This window comes from Diplotaxodon limnothrissa, linkage group LG8 (genome assembly GCF_057381915.1).
Source record: "Diplotaxodon limnothrissa isolate DT_005_m linkage group LG8, D_limnothrissa_male_GT1.1, whole genome shotgun sequence".
Taxonomy (NCBI): domain Eukaryota; kingdom Metazoa; phylum Chordata; class Actinopteri; order Cichliformes; family Cichlidae; genus Diplotaxodon; species Diplotaxodon limnothrissa.
In genome coordinates, this window is record NC_140603.1 from 20,272,991 (window position 1) to 20,288,941 (window position 15,951).

The 15,951-nt window shown below is 41.4% G+C and overlaps 1 protein-coding gene across 2 annotated transcripts in view; it reads left to right on the top strand.

Moving 5' to 3' along the window:
- adkb (adenosine kinase b) overlaps positions 1 to 15,951 on the top strand; it is a 136,680-nt gene that overhangs the window by 76,885 nt on the left and 43,844 nt on the right. The gene's annotated exons all lie outside the window — the stretch shown is intronic.

Here is a 15,951-nt window from a genome sequence, read left to right on the forward strand (position 1 = left end):
TCTTGGAGCTCAAATAATGCGAGGCACTGTTCCTGTCATATTTGTTGCTGTGTAATGGCTCCTGATTTGGTGTTTCCTGCAGCGTCTTTTTTGGTTTTAGTGCAGAGCAGACAGCGCCGCAGCGCACGCAGCAACTGCTTTCTGTGCATCCAGTCCAAGCAACGTGTTTACAGTTCACTTTTTTCGAAGCAACTGCTTGACAGATAAAGGACAACGAGATGTCGTATAGTCTTTGAGAGGGGGGAGGAAACCTCTTCAGAGGCAGGACAGGGGTTTTCCACATGCCGCCCAGACATTCTGACACATATTGAGGTTGTCTGTGTGCATCTTTTGAAGATGCAAATGTGTCAGCCACATGTAACCAACCACCCAGCGAGAAGCTGAGATGCTCAACTGCCTTTCTCACGGCTCTTAAATGGCTTCCAGTTATCAGCGTGCCTGTGAAGCTTTCGGTTCTTTTTTAACACACACGTTTATTTATTTTTTATTTTTTTGCGGGGATATTGAATAATTTGGGCACATTTATCACTGGGCAGAAAATGACTTGTTTAACCACATTAAAAGACGGAAGAGAGTTTGGCTGTAAATCTTTACGAGCGCTCGTGTAGCAGTCGTAGAGGTTGGTGTTGTGCGCGTAAGTGTTAATGATACAGAAGCCGTTAATTGGGCAGTAATGCAAACCAGAAGTTACAAAACTCAGGAAATTGGTTAATTTGTCAAACTTTTTAGGCCTGCTTTTTCCCCCCTCACGACAATGTAGTAGGATCTTAATCAAAAAGAATATTTACACCTCAAACTTGCACGCCAGCTTTGCCGTCTAACGTAAGGGGGGAAAAAAGCACATCATAGCGCCGCACATCCTGACAGAGGAGGCGTTGGTAAATTATTAATGTTTTCCCTCGCGCTGTCACCTATCATCGCACTAGCCTTCTGCAGTCTGCAATTTTGAAATGCAAGAGTGGTAGTCCTGCGGTGTGGCAAGTCATGTTTCAGGCTCTCATTTCAATATCTGAAGTGAAAGGTCAGGATGATATATTCTGTCCTGTCGCGGTGCCAGTGACTTACATGCTACCAGTTGAAGATGTAACACTTTTACGAGGCCCACCCAGCCTGTTGAGCAAACTGATAATGAATCAATCTCTGTGAAACATTTATGGCTGCCCCCACAGCCCTGCCAATCCCACCCTTTTCTTTGCATGAGGCCAATTAGAGCATCCTCAGTGGCCCCTGCTGTCTGTGTCAGGGAAGCTCCTTGCATTGTCATATCAATATTCCTCCGTTGATCTCCAGCTGAGGCGAGTCCGGCTGCTCTTTCCACACATGCTAATTTGCATTCGCCAGCATGTGCGGGAGATGGCATGCTGGCTGCCTCTCCTCCTTGTTCCCAAACCTACTGTTGCCGCCTCTCCCTCTCTGTCTTTTTTTTTTTTTTTTTTTTTTTTTTTTTTTTGAGAGGGAGAGGAAAGGTTTCTTGATTCCTGGCATGCCAGAGAAGGGTCCTCTGAGGATTACATTGGCTAAGCCCTTATCACTCCAGGAAATTCACTGCCTGCTTAAAAAAGTGGTAGAAGTAGAAAATCAAGGGGAAGTGTTATTCTTTTTAAGTTTCTACTTATTCCCATGGAAAGTTATTACGGGTTTGAAGAAAAGTCCTTTTTTTGGCACTCAAGTTTTCTCCTAACTGTATTTCATATTTCACCCTTCCCTTCCCTTTTTTTTTCCAGGCGGCTGGTGGAATTTTAGAAGTGGAAAATGTGAAGGCAGGTGCTTGAGAGAGAGTGAGAGAGAGGGGAGGTTTAGGGAGGGCTTTGCTCACTGGGAAGCGATGTTAAACATCCAGGGGAAATGTTTGTTATTCTAATGGGATACCACCATGGTAACAGCTTTTAGAGACTCCCAAGGCTTTGTGTGGAGTATATGCACGCATTCATCAATCTCGCCTAATTTCTTTGGGGATTAGCAAATATAATCAGCCCTTTCTCCAAGTCGTCACCTGTTTATCGACATGAATATTATGGTGAAATTTAGCAGAACACGGCACTGTTGGATGTGGAGAAAGCAATACACGGGCTATTAATATAAATCACAAATTGAAGCGAGTCACTGAATGGATTCAAAAGTCATTAGTATTCGTTTTGCACTGAATGACATCCCAGGCAGAATAGCTTAAATTTTGCACATGCTTTTTTTAAATAGAAAAGCACTTTTGCTCATATTACATCTTGAAATTAAACATGTTTCAGGCAGAAGTGATTAATTATGTTATTTTCACACTTAATACCTTTAAAGGAGGTTAAAAGCAATGAAGTGAACTCATTTAGAAGACTTGATGGAAAAGAAAAAAAAAAGGAAACCCGACCCGATGACGAGACTCGGTCTTTAAAAGACTCGAGTAACTCGTAAGCCCCCCCCCCTCTCAGTTCTATACCTTTTTCTCTCCTGCTGCAGATTTCCTTAAGTGGCTTATGTGAATTGCAATTGCCACATTGAAGCCGAGAGTGTACAGAACACATTTCTCCCCGGCCGTGACCAGCTAACAGCGCGTTGAACTTGTGCGTGCGGTGATTGAGAGGTTTCACACACAACACTGCAGCGCTGTGGGAGTATAGCCTGACCTAAAGCTAAGCCTCCAGCCGGAACAGCCTTCCATAACACTCACAACACTGCTCTCTTATCTACTGGCATTTCTGTCTGATACAAATAGCCAAGACATGATATAGTTGGCTACATGTCATATCTGGCATTGTACTACTCTCTGTCTGCCCCTCCACCACCCCCACCCCTGTGAAATATAATGCTTTTAACTCTCCAGCTTCTTGCCTTGGCAATTTTTTCCATCTGTAGCGGAGACAGAGACCAGTGTGTTTGCTCGTCTTGGCCAAAGGCCAAAGGCTCTTTCTGATATAATCCCCACCATCGATCAGACTTTGTTTACTCTAACATGGTTTCTCTCCCCTCCAGCAATTAGAAGGCAACCTTCCACCTCCTGCTCCTCAGACCAGCTTTATACGTTTATTTTTCCCTTAAGTGGTAATTTTTCATGTTGCAGCTCAGCTCTGAGAAGTGTGGGTGTATATTAAGTAATGGATACTTTTCAACCAGACTGACACGTTAGATACCACTTTTTTTTTTTGTTAATGTTTCTTTGTTTCTTTAAAGAGAAGGATCCTCCAGTCGCCAAACACTGGCACGTATGGGCACATTATTGAGAGAGGATTCACACATATTGCACTCCACGTCCCGTGTGTTTCATTTAGACTGCTCCACTTAGAAATCTCAAGCACTTTGAAATTTTAGAAAAATGGATGGTGGTTGTAGAAGCCGAGGCTGACTCTCTGTCTGTCTGAGAGGCTCTCGTCATAATAAATCCGGCCGGAGAGTGACTGGCCTTCTCTGCTATCTTGGCTGAAGAGGTTTATAATGTAAAGGCTTTTACTTTGTCACCACAACTACGAGTTCTCGGTTTGTTACTTATCGAAGTAAATTAGTTGGGATGTGGTTTGTTAGAGACTAAAACTGACTGTGGGTTAACTTTAACAAATGGATTCTCAAGTTATTGTATCTGTTAATAATTTTGCAATTATGGTGTTGCAAAATATATATTCCCCCTTGCTGATATCTACATTTTTACAACAACTGGTAACAAGTTTTTCACATTGTTGTGGAGGAATTTTGGCACGTTCTTCTTTGCTGAAATGTTTGAATATAGCCACACTGGAGGGTTTTCGAGCATGAACGGCCTGTTTAAGGTCGTGCCAAAGCATCGCAATTGGATTTGAATCCAGACTTTAACCTGGCCTTTCCAGACCTAAACTGTCCAGTGTCCTGCTGCATAACCTTCAGCTTCAGGACCCAAACTGATGGTTTCCTTTGGGATTTTCTGGTAGAGAGCAGATAGTAGCAGAGCAGCTCCAAACATAATACTACCACCACCGTGTTTGACTGTTGGTATGAGAGGTATTTTTCACCTTGGAAGTCTCTCATGGATGCCATTTTTGCCCAGTCTCTTCCTTATTGTTGAATCATGAACTCCGACCTTAACCGAGACAAGTGTATTTCTGTATGGGTGTATTATGCGTGTTTAGTTACAATAATGCATACCGGCTCATGATTTTGGTTTAAAGTCGTTTGTTTATTCTTAAATTTGATATGTAAAGGTGGGTAGAATTGACTCTAGGTTAGGGCTGTGCGATATGACCAAAATCTCATATCCCGATATAAGAATTCTATCGTCCCGATAACGATATAAATCACAAAAATGTAACATTTTCTGTAAATTCTGTGAATCTCGGGCCGCTCGACTTGCGGGAAGTGTTTCCAGCTGCGCGTCATGTTGCTGGAGTCGAGTGTTTTAACCGATGCATGAAACTATACATTTTTAGACATAAGTTGTAAAGGCCGCTGTTTTCTTTGTGAGTATTTATTACACGGCGTGCTGCGGGGAAAAGCCTGTTCTAACGTTTGAGTCTAAGGTTTATTTTTTAGCACCTGGCGGCTCTTTTTTAATTCTCATCCGTAAATAATCTGCTTTTTCACGTGATTCAGTTTATTTTGAAAAGTCTCAACAGGATCTTGAGCTTTATTGTGAAAGGTTTATGTGGAACATAAACAAGCGGACACGCGATGCTGTTACCGTCGTTGTTGCTAACCACAACGCATAAAAACAGGCGCTTGTCCATCTGTACTGTGGTTATATAAAATATAAGAGAAAGAGAGAACTTTAAGAAATGAATATAGCCACTACAGTGACCATCAAAATGATGAAAAAGTATTGCCGTAAACAGTTTATTTTGCGACACCACGAAACAAACGATAGCGTAAAATGAAACGATAGACGTTTTTATATCGTCATCCGATATATATCGTTATATCGAACAGCCCTACTCTAGGTGGTGCATTTTAGTCTATAACCTCTGGAGATTACAAAGCAACTTGAGCCCAGTGTCTCCCTGTCCATGTTAGTTGGCTGTTCAGCTCATTTGGCATGTGCCAACCCTGGGTGTGGAGTCCATAACATGTGCATTTTTATTAGTGAGCTAGGGTTACTTGGATAAAACATGAGAAATGAGATGAAATTAACAATATATTTGAGTGTTTGTTATGTGGAGAAAACAGAGATTAGAGAGAAAAAAGTGCATTTACATCCATTTAAAAATAAATAAATACATTTTACAAAGTAAAATTCAAAATACAGCGAGAATGTTTTTCGACACTGAGGTGAGAAAGTTGATGTCTTAATAAAAGCAAAAAGCGAGACAGTGCAGTGGAAACAAACTTGATTAAAACATCGGCTGTGCTGGAGAGTTGCAAAAATTGCATCAGGAAAAAGCATTAGATCTGTAGCAAAGCTCCCATCCAAATGTAGCTCTAATTTTAACTGAAGGTCAGTGAAAGAAAATGCAAATTGTACTTTTGTTCATCTGAGATTTAAATAGTACTTTTCTCACATCATCTCATTGTGCTTTGCCATCCAACTGTTTTTACCAACTGTTTATCTCGGTGCATTCCTGCTGCTAGTATTTGCACTCCGGCAATGCATGGAAATGTTTTTTAATGCATATTATTATTTTTGAGTGAACAAAACCAAAACAGCTGTAAATGTTATTAATACCACGGCCAATATAGGATTAAATATCCCAAAGATCTAGAAGCACTCATGATGCACACATGAGGCATGAAAAACCTTTTAGGTCTGAGTCGCCCGGTGACAATGGCAACTAATTTTTAGGCTCATTTTTATTTAGCCCCAGATTAAAATATCACTGGTTTAACCTTCTATAATCCAGTATATCTCCTTGAAATAAGTCACTGATATGCATTAGTCATCTTGTCCTACAGAGAGGTAATATCAAACACACTGCGACTAATAAGTCTCTCAGTCAGAATTATCAAAGCCGAGCAGCATGCGAATGCCTCTGGACAATTGTAATTTAACATCTAACACATTTTCTTCACCCCGTTACTTTTGGCAAGCGATGCCGACGCCTACCAGTAGCATCTGAATTTGGGGATTTTAAGGTTTTGTTTGCAGCTTAAGAAAGGCTCATTTTCTGGCTGTCATTATATCCATCAAGTGCAAGAAGCTCTTAGTACCCTACAATACTAATATTTCAGTGCTTTGAGGAAGGAAAATGTCCGTTTAAAGCAATGGAGAGGAATAACTTTGAAAATGGCTCCCAGACAGATTATAAATACAAGAACTTTTAATGGTATTATTGCATTTACTTTAAAAAGTTAAGAGCTCCTTCAGTGTTTTTCACTTTTTTTCGCCCGCTGAGATAATTTCCACGGAGCGTGATTATCGTGCTCAGGTAGTGAAGCACTCTCCACTCGGCAGCAGTGAAGTTGTAGCTGAAACTGACCCCCTTCTCTTAAAAATCAAAACCCCATAGCATCATGAGCCTTTAAAGATTTTATTCTTGCATGTACGAGTATAGTAAACTTCAGATGAGTGCCCCCCCTTTCCTTACATGCATGTTTACGTCATCTATGCGCATTCGATATTTCTCCCTCATGGTTTAAATATAAACAGAGCCGATCGGAGCTGACTTGTAGCGTCTCGGCACAAGAAAGATAAAAAACATGTGGAGTGAATAAACAAGCTCAGAAGTTTCTTAGCCTTGGCAGTATTTCTTCCTAGTTGTCACTTCGTATAGCTTTGTCATTTTTTGCATAATTCCATGGTGCATTGGCTCGACTTGATTTGATTTAGAACCTCCACTTTCAAGGAAATTGGGCTTAGGGTATGAAAGTTCACACTTCTTGCCTCCAGGCAATTGATTTCTTCTGAACTTGATTTTAGTGCTGTAGCATTACCAGTACTGAGTGTTAGCACCGGGTTTGTCACAGTGGTCTGATGATACTCAACTCTTGCTACGAGTTTATTACTTTAAAGTTGTGGATATAGAATTTCGAGGAAAGCATATTTGATTTATTGCCCACTGAATAATTAATCAGTAAGGAAATTAATTATTATTTGCAGCATTGGTTTGATTATAGTTCTCTTCCATGTTTTGTTTCTTTTAGTCAAATTAATTTAAGTCATTTCAGTTACGCAGTGTGGGCGATTGACTCATTTTTGGAGCCATTTACAATCAGCTACTATGTTACTGTCACACTAGGTAGCACGACAGAAATTATTGCGACCACGTGCAGTCAACTTGCGATCAAGTCGACTACACTTGCTCCGAGGATGAGGATCATGTCCGCAGCCACTAGCAGTCATCTTCAAAGCAATTTCGGTGCATTAAGAAAACAATAAAACGGCAACACAAGACGGAGTCAGTGTGCTATTAGTTTGCAATTGAATGGGACACAGGTGCTCAGCAAAACTGCTTTTATATAGGAATATAACCAAAACACAACCACTTCAATAGGGAGAAGATCATTTGGAAGGTTGACTTACTAACTTACTTACTTGACTGCAAACTTTGATTACTAACCTGTTTTGCAATTAGACTCCAATGAATCGTCATTGCAGAAAGGAGTCAGGCAGTGATAGGAATTAGGATTGGACCTCCCAGAGTCTGCACACTGGTGGTGGTGTAGATGAAGATGGAGGCTTAGATGTGAGTGACAAGGGTGAGGTGGAGAGGAGGGAAGCAAGTCGTACGGATGATAGTCAGAATGACAGAAGAGCACTAAAGGTAGGCAATAAAATGATTGGTCTAGAGTAATGGTGTGGGAATGGAGGAAGTGATGTAAAGAATAGACTAGCACCCTGAACACCCAGGGGCGCAGGCAGATGAGTGTGTCGATGACGATTATTTGGAGACAGGTCGTCTCCCACCAAGTGAGGTCACCCAGCTACTTTTCAGTCTCCGACAGCAATGCATCTACCAGGCAACCATGATTTTTCATTGCAGATGGAAGTTTGTTGTCCTGTTGTTTACCACAGTGTGACTGAGCCGTTAGAAGAGTCACAGGTTTTGGCTTTTCCACATCAGCCCTGAAGTTGGCCACTTGCTTAAAGTCTTAATAAAAGTGCAAAAAGTGCAGAAATCACTTGAGTTTAAAGAATAAATGTTGAAATATTTTTTGAAATGTCAATAAAATTACTGGAAATCATCTAAAATTTGACGCTTTAGAAAATATGTTCTCTAGACAGGATTTTTATTTGCTTCTCCTCCAGCTTCCAACTTACTCTGCTCATTTTGAATAACTCTGATTTGTTTATTAGGCAAAAACTGTTCAAAAAGGTAGGCTGGAAGCTGTTGGTGTTTTTCTCACGGGGTCATCATATCACAGTTTCAATTAGATGTTTTTTTTTCTTCATTTTTTTTAGTTTTTTAAGCAGCCATGAATAATTAAAAGCTCTTTTTTCCCACCACATGTTCTCCTGGTGCTAAGCACACAGTCAGAAGTTATTATTAGACTGAATTTAAGCGGCCCTGTGTCCTCAGCTCTGAGCAGTGGGCACTGAGCTCCTGCATTGAGTTTGACAGCCTTCACACAATATTGTGCAAGGGCGCTCCCTTAGCTTCTCATGCTGGTTAAATGTAATATGGCAGATGGATAGTATTTGCAGGGAGAGCGGGGGTCTCACCCTCTCTCTCACTCAGTTTTTTTTCTTCTTTTCGTCGTCTCTTGCCAGTACCTCAGACATTTCAAGAGGGAGAAATATGTATCAAATTAACTCTTAGCAATGGGGCCTCCAAGCTCCCTGCCCTTGTCTTTTCAGCAATCAGAGCTTTGTTATTTTAGTCTTTCAACCAAAACCAAACTGGATTCAATGGCTTCAGCAATTACCTGTAATTTTCCAACCTGGTGCGCTAGCTTTCACTGGACTCTGAACAGTGAAAGATTGTCTCCTCGGTTCTTCGTTTTTTTTGTGTTCGAGTTAAGTGCACTAATTCATTTACATCCACAAGAGTGGTACATTTGGAAATGTTCACTTCCCGGCAGCAGGAATGTCTGTGGAGATTTAGTTTCTGTCTGTGCACAACCTCCGAGTCACTGAAACTGGAAACCCCTGCGCAGTGTCGACGCTCAGACACTGAACCTCAGCTTTATACATCTGACCCATATATTAATACGTCCTTTCAAGCCCCTTCAGAAGAGACAACTCTGGAGCCCCAACATCTGTTTTCAGATGGCAGACTTTTATCCCATTTTTCCATCGACCCCCACTAACTCGCTTTTCCATTCCCCGTCCTGTTCTCGAGTCGCGAAAGAAACTACAGGAGCCCAACTTTCATGTGTGTTTTTGTGTGAGCCAGAGTGATGTTTCCTCTTCAGAGGTACTGGAGGAGAGAGAAACTGTTCACACTAAAATGCTAATTAAGTGCAGTGTGGCAGACAAGGACACTTGAGAGTGTATGCATTAGCAAATTTTAACTCCCTGCAAACCAAACAGTTTGTTCTGGGCTAATCTCCCAATGATGGAGGCAAGAACAACAGTGGGAACCAGAGAGGGTAAAATATATAGACTTGCTATGCAAGTGGAAGTGAGAGACAGAGGAGCTCGGTTCTCTCTTTCATCACATAGACAGCGCAGCTTTAACAGAGGGAAGCGTCTCTCCTGCCATATTTTTTGCCTTCGTATAGGTGCCATATGGTATCTGTAAGGGAGAGTCATTTTGTGCTATGCAGTGAATTATTCTGTGGATTAGTACTGGCATTTAAATGCTCTTGGCTTTAAATCTTGTCTGTTTTAGATCTTAAGTACATTCCTTGGCATCCTGCTCCCCTGCTCAAGTTGGCCTTTTCCCCTGGCCAACACATTTTTGAAACTGCAGAGCTTAACGGGAGAGCAAAAGGCCGCCATCTGAAGAGACCCTGAAGCTGATCTTGAATTACTTTTAGTGAGATACCGCTTGTATCAAACCAATTGTTCCAGTGTTGTGATGCCAGCGAACCTTAACCTAAACTTGAGGTTAAAACCTCCTCTTTCTTCTTTTTTTTAGCTACTACCTTAGTCTTTGCTGCCTCTGATGGTTATACAGGCTTGTGGTGTGACACACCCTCCCGTCAGATGTTGGCTTTATTGTGTGATGAAGATGACCGAGTATATTTGGTTCTGACCTTCTAGCTTCTAGCATCTCTATATTTCACAAATACCTCAAGAGACCTGTTTAACATCAGGGAAAAATATCCACCAGTTTAAAAATTGAGTAATATTTAAACCAGAGAAAATGTTTTAGGAATAAATCCTGCAGGAGTCAGTAAGCGATGTCTCTGCCCAGTTGTTAAGACCAGCATTCGTGGCACATTTATGTTGCCCCGGGGATGCCGGCTGACATGATAGCCCCCTTTTCCTCATCTCCAAGCGTCCTTTAGAGAGACGGGCCCTCCCTTCTGTTTCCAGTACAGTTGGCCTCCCTCCAGCCTCCCTCAGAAGAAGTGAATGAATTCCTAGATGTCTGATAAGCTTCACCAGAACATGATTCTTAATGGAAGAGAAGAAGAAGAGGCAGATGCTATCAGCGCGCCTGAATTGCCTCGCAGTCAGATCAAACATCCTAAAAGGGCGGTGAATGCTCAATCATGTTGTGAGGTTGTTACACATTTATCTTCTCTGTTGGTTTAATTGAACTTGTTTCCAAATGAAACCAACTGGCCGTTTCAATGCAAACAAAACATCATTAGCATTGTGAAAATCCCAGTTGTTTTGTAGCGCTCATTTTCCTTTGAAATGAAAAGCCTTAAATTAGCTCTTTTCATCCTTGTAATTTTTTCCCCCTCCACTCAAGGCACTTTGTGACACCATTAATCACTTACCTCTGTTTATTTGTCATCATTCTTTCTCCTGTCTATTGAGCCAGAGCCTAACACAGATTCACCCACAGCTCCACTACCCCACAGCACAGTAGGTGTGAAAGGCCTTGTTTGTCCCCCGTGTGTTTGTGTGTAAAACAGCACGACCTTCACGATCGGGGAGTAAAATATATCTCGCGACACTAGCGTAGCATGCCAGAGGTGTCTTGATGGAGATGGAGTCATACTGAGCTAATGAAGCTCCAAACCTCAGCTATCGATCCACCTCGCAACGGTGCTTTACAGAGATAACAGAGGAGGAGAGCACTGTGTGGCATCACGGGCGCTCTGATCTGTGTGACATCTAATTCTGTGTAATGAACCCTGTGCACCAGAGAGCGTGATGGGGGGGGGCTGTCTATGATAATGACAGGGATAGCATGGCCTGGGAGTCTTTTGAAACACTGGAGGTTAGCTTGCAGGGCTTTGCTATGAAAAAGGTTATGTATCGCTAGAGTAAATGCCAAAAAATGTTTCTTAAAAATTGAAATCGTGCTGCTGTGTCTGATTTCATGCAGGTCTTAGTCGAATGCTGCAGTCTTGTAGCTGCTCTTAGTTGTCAAATGTCTCTCCTGCTCTACACTTTAACTCCATTCTTGTCTACTCTTTACATTTGGCAGCTCAAAGAGGAATCTCAGGTTTTTATTCTGATGGCACGATAGACTTTTTGTGTGATTGAAGCTTTTCTTTACTTGAATTGAGGGTCTCAAGTCACATTAGGCCGCCCTCTGCTGAAACTAGGAAAAAAGAAAAGCATGTGAAACCGCTGCTCGTGTTTGGGTAATAGATAGAAATCGAGCAGCAAGATCACAAACTGTGAGCAGTGTATCAGAGCGATGATGTGGTTTGTAGTCGGCTAGTGTGACATTGTGCTAAACAGGGTGAAGGCACACAGCTAGAATAATGATTTGTATTTTCAAGCACAGCGCACAAGTTCTTCTGTTGGCCACAAAGGATCGCAGTGGGGGAAAAAATATAGAAGTTCATGCGATGACTGTATTTGCAAACAACTGCTTTTGAGATCTAGCCATAGCCTGGGTGGACCATGTGACCACCACTTCCAAAGAGATGTGCAACGAGCAATCACGTCAGCGATTCCCTGGCAACTTCCAATTGCTTGGGAACAATACATATTGCCCAACTGGTTGGCCAGAACAATGACTGTTCCCAGAGGGAACTGCACTGAAAACTACCTTGTGATTGCATTGGCTGCCCGATAGAGAGGTATTATTCGTCACTCCAGGGAACACTTCTCCACTGCTTTAGAGTCCAGTGGCAGCATGCTTTGCACCACTGCATCCAACACTTAAATTGCATTTGGGGATGTAAGGCTTGGATGCAGCTGCCCAGCCATGAAGCCCATTCCATGAAGCTCTCTATGCATTGTTCTTGAGCTAATCTGAAGACCACGTGAAGTGTGGAGGTCTGTAGTGACTGACTCTGCAGAAAGCTGGCGAACTCAGCATCTGCTGACCCCACTCTGTGATGTTACATGGCCTACCACTGCATGGCTGAATTGCTGTTGTTCCCAGTCACTTCCACTTAGTTACAGTACAACTAACAGCTCACTGTTGTGGCCCATTGAAGTGATTGAATCACCTGAATCCAGTGATTTGGATGGGTGAGCGTATACTCTTGGCAATGCAGTGTATGTTCTATTTAATATTGGTCCACCACTTCCTGAGGGACATATGTGTTTACACCAGCAGCTAGTTGCTAATATTGTTTCTCTGCCATTTGTTGCTTGGCAGTCAAAATATCATAACAGCTGCCTGCTGTACCTGGAAAATTTAACTTTGGCCTTTTAAGTGAAGCTAAACTGTGAAGTGGTGAGATAAAAGATGTAACAAAGATCTCTAGGGCAGCAGGCGACAGCAATGTTAGCATTTCTTTGTGTTTATCACTACAAGAAACCTTTTACACATTGGATATGCTCATTTCATACATATGGAAATATTGAGAAAATCCTCTACAAATCTGTGATTAGTGGTTTTATAAATAAAACTAAGATCTGGAGATTTGATTAAATTTAGCGCAATTGCCATGGACGTAATTACTCTTTTCACTGAGGTGGTGATAGTTTAAATTCTTTCCATCATTCTTGAGTAATAGGAAGTGTCAAATAAAACCTTCACGACACACTACTTTGAACACTCCCCCTTATTCCTGCAGAATTAAATTAGACCTAAAAAAAAAAGAAGCTTTTTCTTTTCCATGACCACCTCTGCTGCTGGCGCAAATGAAAATGCCCTTCCCAAAATAGATCATTTTTACCCTTCAGATGTCCACTTTTATTTTAAGCCCAGTGACACCATGCCATCCATCACACCCAGCTTTTCAGATGTGAGCAGCCCCAGGGAAAACACTGATACAATGCAGAGGAAGTGTGATAGCGTGCTGCTGCTGCTGCTGGTTAGGACCTCTATGGTTAGATTACCACTAATTTCATCTCAGAGTAGCATTTAGACATTTTCTTTCTCTGCCTAAAGTGTAAGTCATTCCTCTTTTTAGCGTAAACATTGAAAATGGATGCTGTGCCTTTCCAGCTCTTCCCTCAAATTACCACTTGACATGGCCAAACATCGCTCTGCATTATTGTCTGCCAGGAAAATGCATTTCTGAAGGCTTTATTGAATGTTGTGCCTGGGTGGAATTTGTACGAAGTGTACCCAGCACTTTGATCATCTTGACCTGGAAATGTGATCGTCACCCCACTTCACAGAGCTCTCTGACTCCTGGGAAACTAGATCTGGTATTCGTGATACACGATCTGCGTCGCAGTGTTAAAGACTTAACTTCTCCCGTTGCGTAGTCAGCACAGACTACTGATGATAACTGGAATTTTGCATGCCTCAAAGTCTGACTTTTTCTCCCCGCAAGCCACAAGATTGGTGTGTCGTTTGGAAGAAACGACCTACATGGTTTTTATGAGCAGGATTCCTGCAATATAATGTACACTATATAATATTTTAAGTGGATTTTTGTTCTTCAAAGCTGAGTTTTTTGACAGATGTTAAAAGACTACATAAAAACTCTTTATTTTCCTTTGCTTTACTTTATTATAGTTTATGTTGGACTGTTTTGCAGGGTTCCTGTAGTTTGGAGCGGAGTTAGATCATCTATCTGTCTGTGTGTCTATCATTTAATTCCTTTTTTCAGGAGGGTGGTCTGATGTATTTTCCATTCACTCTCTATCTGACTGATCTTTTCAGAGCCACTTGTTCTTATTTTTGAGCTAGAGAAGCTTTTAAGAGCCATAGTTTAAAATAACCCTTAATTATCTTATACTGATCCTCAGCTTAACTTTGTTAAAGCCAATCTCTCTTTAAGCCATCTTTCTTCTGATTGGCTGCCCCTCGTAAATAGGAGGTTTGAATAACAATAGGAGGAAGGGGCTACTGTGTTCCAAGCTAAATCGCATGCTTAAGACTAAGGATGCTACAGCTCTTTGAAGAGTGAGTTTGGTAGTCAAGAGTGGAAAATAAAGCCTCCACAGATTGAGCTTTTAATTCACAAGGATTGCTTTACATGCCCATGCATAAAACAAATATCACAAAAAGGGGTCATTTTAGCCTATTGCTAAATGGTTGCAAGGCATGCATATATCAGCTTTTGTGTGTATAAATGAGATGTTATTGCATTGAAATGAAAAATTATATGTTTTTAGAACGTTTTAGGTACAGAAATGCAAAAAAAGTGAGTCATTTTCGCCCATTGCTAGGTGGTGGCTAGGCAGATCAGAACCTGCAAGGACCCTAGGATCTACCTGTATGTGCATGTAACAGTAATATATACTGTTACCCAAAGTAATAAATAATTTACATAAACATTACACTTTTTACCAGACTAGTATACTAATAGGTTCAAGGTTCAAGGTTCTTTATTATTTGTCACATGCATAGTTATACAAGTATAACACACAGTGAAATGTAGCCTGACACGCTCCTCCTAATAGCTTTTTCTCAGAAATAAAAATGGCTATGCAGACACCCAGTTAAACAAAGTTCATACCAGTAGTCACCCTTCACCCTTTAGTGAAGGCTTCTTTCTCCTCCTGGCTGTCATCATCTCGATGTGTCCCTGTCACCTATTCTTCCTCCTATGTGTTTGTTTACATTCACATACTGAGGTGCTGTTCATAGCCCATGAAACATCTCTTCTCTGAAACATCCTAACCAGATGTCTGTTAGGAAAACTGTATAGCATTAATAACATATTAATAAACATATCGTGCTAATTAGACAATTAACATAATGCATTGAGGTTAAAGTTTATCCAAAGCACCAAAATGGACTTGAAGGTTTAATAAGTATAAATTGTTTTTTTTAGTATTTCAAGCTTATAATCCACTCAAACATCACTTAATCTGCTGCATTTCTGAGCAGTTTAATGCAATAGCACTGGCAGTGGTACTGAGGTTAGAAGTAAATTACACAGAGCCAGTGTGTGATTAGAGAAGCTGGCTTTTAAAGTTCACCACCCCTCGGGATATTTGATCGAGCCACGGGCCTTTGATCAGCGTTAACATTACGGTAACCATGACAGTTTATTTTCAACTACCAAAAAAGACCATTTGTGTCAGAAAACAATCTCCCCTTCCTCTGACACATTGGCACACCGCAAAAGAAAAATGTCAGGGTCAGTGATGGGCCATTAGCCCAGAGTGAGTTCTTTTTGTGCCGGCGGACCCATTCAAAACACCTTTTTAGTTTTCGACAGATGGTACTGTGACCCAGCAACCACAGGATGACCTGAGCCTCAACCTGAAGACTTTTTTCCCCCGAGAAAAACGCCCGCAGGATGTACAAGCTCATCAGAGGAACAAAAATGTCTGGCCAGAGAGCAGAATGACACATGAATGCATAATAAAAAAAATTCACCTCAGCACGGCTGCATTGTAATGCCTTGTACATTTGATTGACTACACAGTCACCCTCTATTCACTGGTATTATACCCTGTTCTTTTTCATAGAGGTCGCTCCTCTATTGCTGCAAATGTCATAGTGCTTTAATGAGAACTGCACTGTAGTCTACAATGGAAGCTTTTCAGCAAGATTAAATGTATCAATGAGCTGAAACTTGCCCCCCCCCCCCTCCTTCTCCCCTTTGCCCCTATTGTGACACAGTGGTTTTACAGAGCAGCTTGTTGCTGAAAAACAAGGTTAAGAAGATCAGTATCAAAGGAGGAGTGTTTTT